A 10573-nucleotide genomic window follows, 5' to 3' on the forward strand; every position below is an offset into this window, starting at 1 on the left:
TGGCTGAGTGGCACTCCCCCTGTGGGAGTGCACTGACCACTAGGGGGCAGCTCCTGTGTTGAGCGTTTGCCTCCTGGTGGTCAGTGTGTGTCATAGCGATTGGTCGTTCTGCCATTGGGCTGAAACCGGCTCTTCATCATCCCTCGAGGGGTCCCAGATTGCAAGAGGGCACAGGACAGGCCGAGAGACCCCACCAGTGCATGATCAGGGCCAGGGTAGGCTGGCCAGCTGGGGAGGGATTGCTGGAGGGCTCCAGGGCATGTCCAACCTGTCTTGCTCAGTCCCGATCAGCAGACCCCAGCAGCAAGCTAACCTACCGGTCAGAGCATCTGCCCCCTGGTGGTCAGTGCACGTCATAGTGAGTGGTTGAGTGGTCTTAGCATATCATTAGCATATTAGTTTTGATTGGTTGAATGGACAACTGGACAACCGGACACTTAGCATGTTAGGCTTTTATTGTATAGGATATGATCTTATTTGTAAGTTGAGCAAATACTGTATTAGGCAGAATTCTAAGATTATTCCCAATAACCATCATCCTTATATAATGTCTTCCTCATGAATGTGTGTGAAACCTGTGAATACAATGAGATAGCACTTTCATGATTATGTCATTTGTACAGCTAAAATTAGATTATCTAGGTTAGGCCTTACCTAATCAAGTAATTTTATTTATTATTATTATTGTTATTTTTAGCAGAGCGTTATCTTTGACATTTGGCAGACAAGGAAGTCAGAGAGATAAATTCCTCCTGGCCTTGAGAACACAAACCACCAGGTTTCCAACTGCATAAGAGGGCCATGTGTCAAGAAACAATATGGCCTCAGAGCAACCCACAGAATAGCCAACAAGAAATGAGGGTTTTAGTTCTTTAGGTGTCAGCAGGTGGATTCTGTCTAAAACCTAATGAACTTGGAAGCAGGTTCTTTCTGAGTCTAGCTTCCAGATGAGAATGTAGCTTGGCTGACAATTTGATTTCAGCTTTTGAGACCCTGAGCAAAGGACCCTACTAATTCACAGTCCTGACTCATCAAAATCAGGAGATAAAAGATTAGTGTTGTTTGAAGTTGTCACATATATAGTAATTTATTACATAGAGATAGAAAACTAACACAATTGCAAAAATGGTATCTTTTTTACATTTTTTGCCAAGTCATTAACAAAGTCTACTTGTTGCTTCTTTTGAATCCATCACATGACATGGCAAACCTTAAGGCAGGACAAAAAGGAGTCTTGCTTGGGATACACACAAAATGTAATATGGATTATCCATCAAAATGATATTTTAGAAGTATATTTCTTGACTTAAAAATATGTTCCAATATATTGTTAATTTTTTTAAAAAGGTTCTAACCTGGCCAGTGGGGCTCATGGTTGAGGGTCAACCCATAAACCAAGAGGTCCCTGCTTTGATTCCCAGTTGGGGTACATGCCTGGGGATGTGGCTCAATCCCCAGTAGGGGGCTGCGGGAGGCAGCTGATCAATTATATTTCTATCCCTCTCCATTTGTCTCTTTCTAAAAATCAATAAAAAACATATTTTTTTAAAAAGGTTCTAAATATATTTAATAGTTGATTTATAATTTTTTATTTATTTATTTTTCAGTGTAAAATTTTGTATTTATCATTTGCCAGCTGGTCTCAGTTTAGAATGATCCCAATTTTGTTGGCAACATCCAAAACATCATAGTCAGGAGCCAGTTGAACATATGCCTTTTTCTCTCCAACAGGTCAGATCAGGGTGTGTTGACCTTGGCCACATCAATGTCATAGAGCTTCTTCACAGCCAGTTTGATCTGGTGCTTTTTGGCTTTGCCATCCACAATAAACACAAGTGTGTTGTCTTCCATCTTCTTCATGGCAGACTCAGTGGTCAGGGGAAATTGATGATGGCCTAGTGGCCAAGCTTGTTTCTCCTGGGGCGCTCTTCTGAGGATATTCAGCCTGCCTTCAGAGCCTCGGTGTCTTCCACCATGAGAAGGGGAGTGACATGTGGATCTTCTCGTTTGTGTGTGGCTGCGGGTGCCTTTCAGCACCGCTTTCTTTGCTTTCAAAACTTTTGCTTTGGCTTCAGTTTTGGGAGGGGCAGGGGCTTCCTTCTTTGCTTCTGGAGCCATCTTCATAAAAAAGCTGATTTATTATTACTTTTTAAAAATCTTTTAATAAAAATATTTTTATTGATTTCAGAGAGGAAGGGAGAGGGAAAGAGAGAGAGATAAAATATCAATGATGAGAGAGAATCATCGGTTGGCTGCTTCCTGTATGCCCCACAGTGGGGATCGAGCCTGCAACCCCGGCATGTGCCCTGACAGGGAATCTAACCGTGACATCCTGGTTCATAGTTCTACACTCAACCACTGAGCCATGTTGGCCGGGCAAAGCTGATTTATTTTTATTCTATATATGTGTTTACATTATTGTGGGCAGATATGCATACACACACTATATACACATATGAGGCTTTGACACTTTGCAAGGTAAATACCAAAATGTTAGTAACAATTACACAACGACTATTTCCTGTAAGAAATTTAAAAATATAAATCACCTACATTTCATTAATCATCAAAAATACCAAATATTTTCCAGAATTTTATGAAATTTAATGGGAGGTCCTGGACCTTTACTATTCTTTCCCTTTCCAAAATGTTTCACTGTTACTATTTTTAATGAACTACTAAATGTTTGTAATATTTGTGCATAAGTCAGAGTTCTCCAGAGAAACAGAACCCAGAGAATGTGTATAGATATATATAAGACGAGCTTGATTATAGGAATCAGAGCACACAGTTAAGGAGGCCAGGACTTCTACCTTCTGCCCTCTGAAAGCTGAAGAACCAGAAAAGCTAGTGGTGTAATTTTGTCTGACTCCAAGGCACAAGGAGAACCAGGGGCAGCTGCTGTAGGCTCCATATCTAAGAGCCCCATGTTCTAGGGCAGGGAAATATGAGCATTCCAGCTCAAGAACACAGAAAGAAAATGAAATGTGCTCTTTCTTTGTCTTTTTGTTGTATTTGGTCCTCAACAGATTGGATGATGTCCACCCATGTTTGTGAGGGCCCATCCCTTCATTCAGTCTATTAGAATCAGATGCTAACCTCTTCCAGAAATACCCTTACAGACACACCCAGAAATAATGTTTTGCCAACTATCTGGACATCCCTGAGCCCAGTTAAATTGACACATAAAATGAACCATCACAATCTGTCCTAATATATCAGGATAATGTAAGTAGGGGTCACCCTTGAACCACATATTGAGCAGGAAAGCCAAAACATGAGTCCCCTGGTAGATCTGTCATATACAGATCAATAGCAAAAATGTATTAATGCCTCTATAGTGCCCTTATAAGTATTGAGAACCAGAGCGAGGCCATGTGTCCTTGTCTAGTTGACATTAGAATTCTGTTTATGCTCAGTGCACATTTCTTTGTACTGTATTTACATAGCTTAATGGGGTTTTGAAAGGTCAGAGTCAGAGCTGTAGACATTTGGAACTGTGAATTACATACAGAGGCGTTGTGGAATTCTTAATTATATTATTAAAGGGTTTACACAAGGTTAGTTTCTACCAAAAAAATAGATTGCTCTTGGTATACATTAATTTAAAACTTGGATTGTCGCTTATTTTTTTAGGCTTTTATATCTGATGAGGAATTGCTATGTGTGCCAGGTTCACATCAGATAAAAATCTGGTCCTCCCGCACCATCCTGTATTTTCTGATAGTGCATTTGACATCTTTCTTTCTCTAATTGGTGAATACCAAGAATTAGCATTGGAATAAGATGAATATGTTTTTTGAAAGTATTACAGAAAGAATTTGGAAATGGGATGCTAACTGATCAAGATACTGATTAAATTTTTTTTGTTTTGTTACTTTTTTTATTTCTCATACTGGTATGTATTTTAAAACAATCTCAGAAAGGGGCCACAGAAGTAATCAGAGTTCCAAGTGATTTAAAGAAAAATGACTATGCCAATGGGAGTTCTGCAGAGAGTTTGTAACAACAAAGCCAGCAACATTTCTTCAGTCACAGTGACTATTCTTAATGTTGGTTTCTATAAGAGCACATGTGAGAATAGAGTTTCCTACTTTTAGATGAAACCACATTTATTCCCTGCTAGGAGAAGTTTGTTCTTCATCTAGAAATCTAATGAATTGGAAGAGAATAGGTAAATAAGTCAGAAAATGAGTCCTGACCAAGTAAGCTATTCCTTTGCAAATTTAATGGAAAGTGAATGTTTGAGAGGCAAATTAGTGCTCAAAACTGTTTTAAGTTTTAACAAGTTTTGCCTGACTGCTTTTGTGAGAATAAAACATAAGATATGTGGGCAACCTTAAGCTGACCATTAGACTGAAAATATTGTTTTAGTTCAAGAATGAAATATTTATGGGCAGAAATTGTTTGATGATAATGATAATAAGGTAAACCATACAGTGCTAAAAAGATAGCTGGTATTGCAGGATGAAAGAACCAAGTTCAAAGGCTTTTGACAGGCTTAATTGAATGGGATAATATTTACCATATCTACTATATATAGCATTGTTTATAGGTCCAATAATATAACTATAAAGAAAAGATATAGTGATCTGATTGGCACAAGTTTGTATGAGTCTTGAGGTTTTCCATTGTTCTTGGACCCTGTTACAGCAACAATGTTCCTGAAATTGGCAACCTAAGCTCATGGCATCCTAAACTATATTAGTACTAGTATAAGCCCTTACATTAAATGGGAAAATCAATTCTCAAGGATCTGCACCACAGAGACACAGCATCTGGGTTTGTAAATCTGAAAAGTTGCAGTTTATTTAGGAAAATACAAAGTGTTAGTGAAGTGTACAACATGATTCCATATTTGTATTTATTGTGAAGTGAATACCACAATAAGTCTAGTTAACTGTAAATATTTCTCTCTTTTCCATGTCCAGCATGGCTAGAGAGCAGTCTGGTTCCTGAGTAGGGGCTGCTGGGGATTGAGAAAATGAAAGAAAGAGACAGACACAGAGATGGAAAGAAAAAGCTGGGGCCAGGTGGGACCATTGTCCTCTGATGGAGAGACAGGGACCCAGAGCCAATACAGCATGTTTATTTTATACAGCAAAAACTAGGAAGTTTTTCTAAAAGTCAAGACAAAGGAGATTATGTGCATTCTTGGGCGGGCCCGAGTCGTATTCATTCCTGGTGCTTGGCTGGATTTAAATAACAAAGCCCACTCCCTGGCACCTGGGCTGAAGGTCAAGCTGACAACACTCCTGCCTCTGGCAAGGCATGTTTCCAGGACATGGCTCTGCCAATGCCACTGGATTCAGCTGACAATAATTAAAGAAATGCTCACGTGCCTTCCCAGGTGCTCTCTACAGTTAACATCTCTGACCATGCATAGTTACAATTTTTTCCTTGTGATAAACTCTAATTCTTGATATATGAAAAGAGGTTGAATAAAATGCACTTGGTTGAGAAGGAAAGACTTAAAGATTACATATAAGTTGTATTATTACAGCAAAATAGTTAGCTTTAAGAGCCGTAGAACCAGGCTTTGTGTTTGATCCAGTGCCATTGGATAAGTTGCTTAACTTTCGGCAAATTACTTCTATATCCTTCCTCCATTTCCACACATCTGCAAAACAGCATTAATAACTGGGTCTACTTTGTAGGATTGTTGTTAGCATTAAAAGATATATGCAAAGCACATGGAACCTTTCCTGGAATGTGTTAATAAATTTTAGTTACTATTATTGTTGCTAACACAATTGCTACTAAATATTTGGAAAGAGGTTCATGTGCAAATGAATCAAGAACTCTAGTTTCAGAGGCAGAACTATCAATGGTACATTCGGCTTTAAAGTGATTAAGATTAACTCAATATAAGACCTTAATAGTGAAGTATCAGGGTCTTCCTAACTAAACAACGGACTCCTGTTCCCAAATGATTTTTAAGAGCAGAAATTAGGGATCATGTATAAGGGAATTCTAGAGTGGATGGGAGATTCAAGCAGATAATATATGTAGTTAGTTTCAATATTGAAGATTCCTTGTCTCCCAATGTTTTAAAAAATCATTTTCTGCTTGGGAAAATTAACATTTATAATACAAGTTATATTTTATTTATCGGTTATAAATCAATAAATCAGGGGAAAATAAATATAATAAAATATAGATTTTAATAATTTATATACACTAATACATACTGTGTCTAAAATACATTCTTCCTTGTTGTTAAAAAGCTATTAAGTTGATATTTTATGTTAAGTAATATCACTGTGAAGTAATTCGGATCTTTGGCCAAAAGCAAAGCATAGATGACATTGATAACACAATGTTTCAGATTGTTGCAGTGAGGCTGAATGAAAAGTTTGGTTGGCAAAGAGAGGAAATTCTGATTACTTATTCTTGGGTGGTTTGAGAAATCACATATCAGAGAATCATCATATGTAAAGACTAATAAATGTCTACTTTTCCAAGTTCTTTGAAAAAATAACAATCATATATACACTTATTTCTCACAGGTTGACATTCCTGTGTGGGTACCGTCAGAGAATTCCATTTAATAGAACAATTTTTCTACACTTATTTAAAATTATTAATTTCCCCAGTGGGGTTATCAATTAGAAATATATTCATTTGCATACATATTGTAAATGAAATATATTATAGCTCTAATTAGAGGGAAGAATTCCATTTTTAATAATGAGGTCATAGGTCTGTAACCATAGTAAAGGAATAAATTAATGAGCATTTGCTGTGTATAAACACCAATTTGTATATATAGGTAGTGCTACCTGTGCGCACACACACACACACATACACACACACACACACACACACACTATGTGTAGCCAGAGAGGACTTCTGAATGATATTAATAGCCTGCATATATAGTTTCTCTAGAGGGTTTCTGTAAAAAATTTGTTACTCCTAGTAAGTTTTAATTCAAATGGGTTCATTGATAGAGAATTTTAAGATTCTTTCTAATCTCAAATTTTGTTTCTCTACCATCTCTAGGGCATAGGAGGCAGCCATGAGGTACCATTACAGCGAAATAAAACCAATAGAAGATTATTATACCACAAAACTAAATTTTTTCATAGATGAAAAGCAGAAAAAAAAAAAAGTACCATATTTTCCGGTGTATAAGATGACTTTTTAACCCAGGAAAATATTCTCAAAAGTTGGGGGTCGTCTTATACGCCGGGTGTCATCTTATAGGGTGGGTATATCCCAAACTCTATATTTTAACTGGAAAAGTTGGGGGTCGTCTTATACACCCAGTTATCTTATACGCTGGAAAATACAGTAGGTAAAGTTGCATTTTTAATTTATCTGTCATCTTAGATGAGCTTCTTTTTTTTTTAAGCAATTAAGATGAAACCAGTAGCTTGGCACCACACACATTACAACCAAAAGAAAATGAGCTAACTCCCTCAAAAGGGCATTACCCATTGTCTGATTGAGCTCTGTATAATGCTGTGCTCTGTGGAAATTTTAATAGTGTCACACAGTGAAGCAAACTAAGAGACAATAAAACCCTGTATCTTGTCTGTGATTGAACCATAACCTAGCATTGATCTTTTTGTGCTGCCATGCTAACTGCAGGTGCAATTATGAGACTGAACTTAACATGTGGACCTACCAAAGTAGAATGCAAGCCAAAATCAAGTTCACAGTCTTCATGTATTCTAAACTAATGCATTTCACATTTGGATTTGAACGGTATCTACCATCACACTTTTGAGGTCTACATTGTCTTATGCAGCAAAATTTCAGGAGCTAATATGAGAATTACTGACATATTGAATTATATTTGCATTGCTTATGCCCTCACAGATTTGTGCCTTTCCTTTGAGATGTGTTACACGTGGCAGATGTTTAATTGGGATGATTTCCAGTTGTGTGTGTGTTTTTTAAATACTCTTCATTTTGTAAAAAACTATACCAATAGAAATGAAGATATGGTTTGGATTAAAAAGTCCTATTCAAATAATTCTTATTTTGTGGTAGAAGGAAGAGTAGATATTGAAAATATAGGGAAAACTTGCCTGAAAGTAAGTTTTTATAATGGAAGACTTCTTACATTTGATAGCAGTTAGTCTTGTTTAAAACATAAATAATAGTTCTATTTTCCTTATTAGTTTTTAGTTTAAAAAATATTTAAAGGCTAGGATTAAGTCAGTGAGGTCAATTACTATAAAACAAACGTTTGAAAATTTTATTCAGAAAGGAGTTTGAACAATAATATTCCTTGGTAATCATTGAATTACCAGCATCAAAAATGAAAACTCAAAAAATGGCATGTAAATAAAATAGAAAAAGCAAACAATTACTAAATTTAGTCAACACAGTCTATTCATATAAAGAGTGACTACAAAATATTGTAAACAACTTTGACATCTATAAGATTCCCAGTGAATTACTGAGAATTGGATTACTTCTCTTCACCATTGAACATTCACTTACGCACTCATTTAGTCAGTCAACAAGTCTTTATGTGATAGTTAAAATGTGTACTCTAACATAGTATTTGCAAAAGAATTGGCCAGAAATTTTTCTGTAATTGTATCACACCTATTGCAATATGACTTTGTAGCTTTTCCTATCATGTGTTGCAGTCTCTATTCTCCATTCCTAGAATCTGACTTGGCATTGTAACTAGCCTTGAATAAGAGAATGTGACATAAGCAATATTGTGCCATTTCTCAGCACAGGATTTGGAAGGCCTTACACACAAGAGTCTCTCTGGAAAACCTATCCAGTTACCACAGGGACAAGACTGATCAAAATCCTGCTGGATAATGAGGATAACATGGCCCAGCATACCCTGTTTCCAACCCCCCACCCCCACCATGCACACACAGCATTCAACCCTCCTGAGCACAGCTGCCTCATTGCCTGCAGACATGTGAATGAGCCCAACTGCAATCTAAATAACTGTCTAGCTGTGTTCAACCCTAGCTGACCCACAGACATGGAAACTATGGATTGTCTTTTTAAGCCGCCAAATTCCTAGAAGGTTTATTTTGGACCAAAAGCTAATTGATAGTTAAATCTACCCAGGGAGCAGATGATGTATATATAAATCACTAGATAATTTTACTTTTGTAGCTGGGTTTTACACATCCTCCTTATTGACATGTTTTTTACTGTATGCAGCTAGGATTATAATTTTAAAATTTAGCAAATAGATATTTGAACTCCCCCCCTTCAGATTAAGTTTAATATAGACAAAGTATTGCTTCCTTCCAGAATTTGTCACTTTTTTCTCACCTCAGGAAGAAGTTTTCCTTATATAACGGGGACAAAACACACTATTTAAAAATGTAACTGAGAGCACAGCATATGCTAGCCAACAATTGTGGGATAAACTTAGCTATCTAATCTAATAATAGACAAATATGCAAATTGACCGCACCTTCGCTATACCTAAGCCACGGCCACCAACCAAGCCACGCCCACCAACCAATCAGGATGAGTATGCAAATTACCCCAACAAAGATGGTGGCTAATTTGCATATCAAGACAGCGTCAAAAGGGGGGGAGGGGAGGAGAAGGGAGGAGCGAAGTCAGGGCTGGGGGCGAACGGAAAAGCAGGCGGGCTGGAAGAGAAGGTGGGGCGGGCGACAAGGGCGGAGCGGAGGCGGGGCCAGGGGCGAAGGGAAACGCAGGGGGGCTGGAGGAGAAGGTGAGGCAGGGGACAAGGGCGGAGCGGAGGCGGGGCTGGGGGTGAAGGGAAACGCGGGCGGGCTGGAGGAGAAGGTGAGGCGGGGGACAAGGGAGGAATGGAGGCGGGGTAGAGTGCAGCAGGAAATCCTATTGCAGGATTTTTCCTGCAATGGGAAAGCTAGTTGGTTTATATTTCTAGTTTATGAGATCAGGGAATATTTATCTGTTTATATAACATTCTACTTGTATTCATTAATTAAAATGTAGAATTAAAAATTCTATGCCAGACCTCAAACCAAGATGGTGGCCAACAGGATGGCAGGCTGCAAGATATTGTGTGAGTGAGAGAGCAAAAGGAGAGTGCATGGACGTGCAGTGAGTATCTGTAATTGTGAGTGAGGGACAGCTATATTTCACAGGACTGTTGGGGATTGGTGGACCAGGCTCCACTGGCTGGGCAGCCTCTACTACTGCTAAAAACTCTCCCAGAGTGGCCGGCTCTGCCATGGAGACCATGACATCTTGAAGGGGAAAGCAGCTGTGATTGGAAGCCCAGCCTTACCTTCAACTGGGGAGAATTTGGATACCTCCCAGGACCCTAAAACTACATCACCCAGGGACCAGATGCCTCAGCTGCAAACCCACAAACACCGAGACTCCAGCCTCCCCAGCTGTGGGTGCCTAAAATGTTTGTCCAGGGGGAGACAAAGGGGCACTGAATATGTGGACGGAACCTGCACCTTCTCACAGACAAGATTGAAGGAACAGCTGAACCGAATAACATTCACCCAGAATTGGCAAATTAAACACAGCTTGTGAGGCAATCTCTGGATGGAAAGGTCAGAGATCGCCTGGAGAGAGTCAATGCAGGAGAGACAGAGCTACATAACCAGACACCCTGAGAGGAGCGAAC

The 10573-nt window shown here is 38.6% G+C and overlaps 1 pseudogene; it reads right to left on the minus strand.

Annotated features, from left to right (window-relative positions):
- Positions 1-1642: 1642 nt before the first annotated feature.
- On the minus strand, positions 1643-2118 carry LOC103285058 (60S ribosomal protein L23a-like; annotated as a pseudogene).
- Between the last annotated feature and the right edge of the window lie 8455 nt (positions 2119-10573).

This window comes from Eptesicus fuscus, chromosome 2, assembly GCF_027574615.1.
Source record: "Eptesicus fuscus isolate TK198812 chromosome 2, DD_ASM_mEF_20220401, whole genome shotgun sequence".
Lineage (NCBI taxonomy): Eukaryota > Metazoa > Chordata > Mammalia > Chiroptera > Vespertilionidae > Eptesicus > Eptesicus fuscus.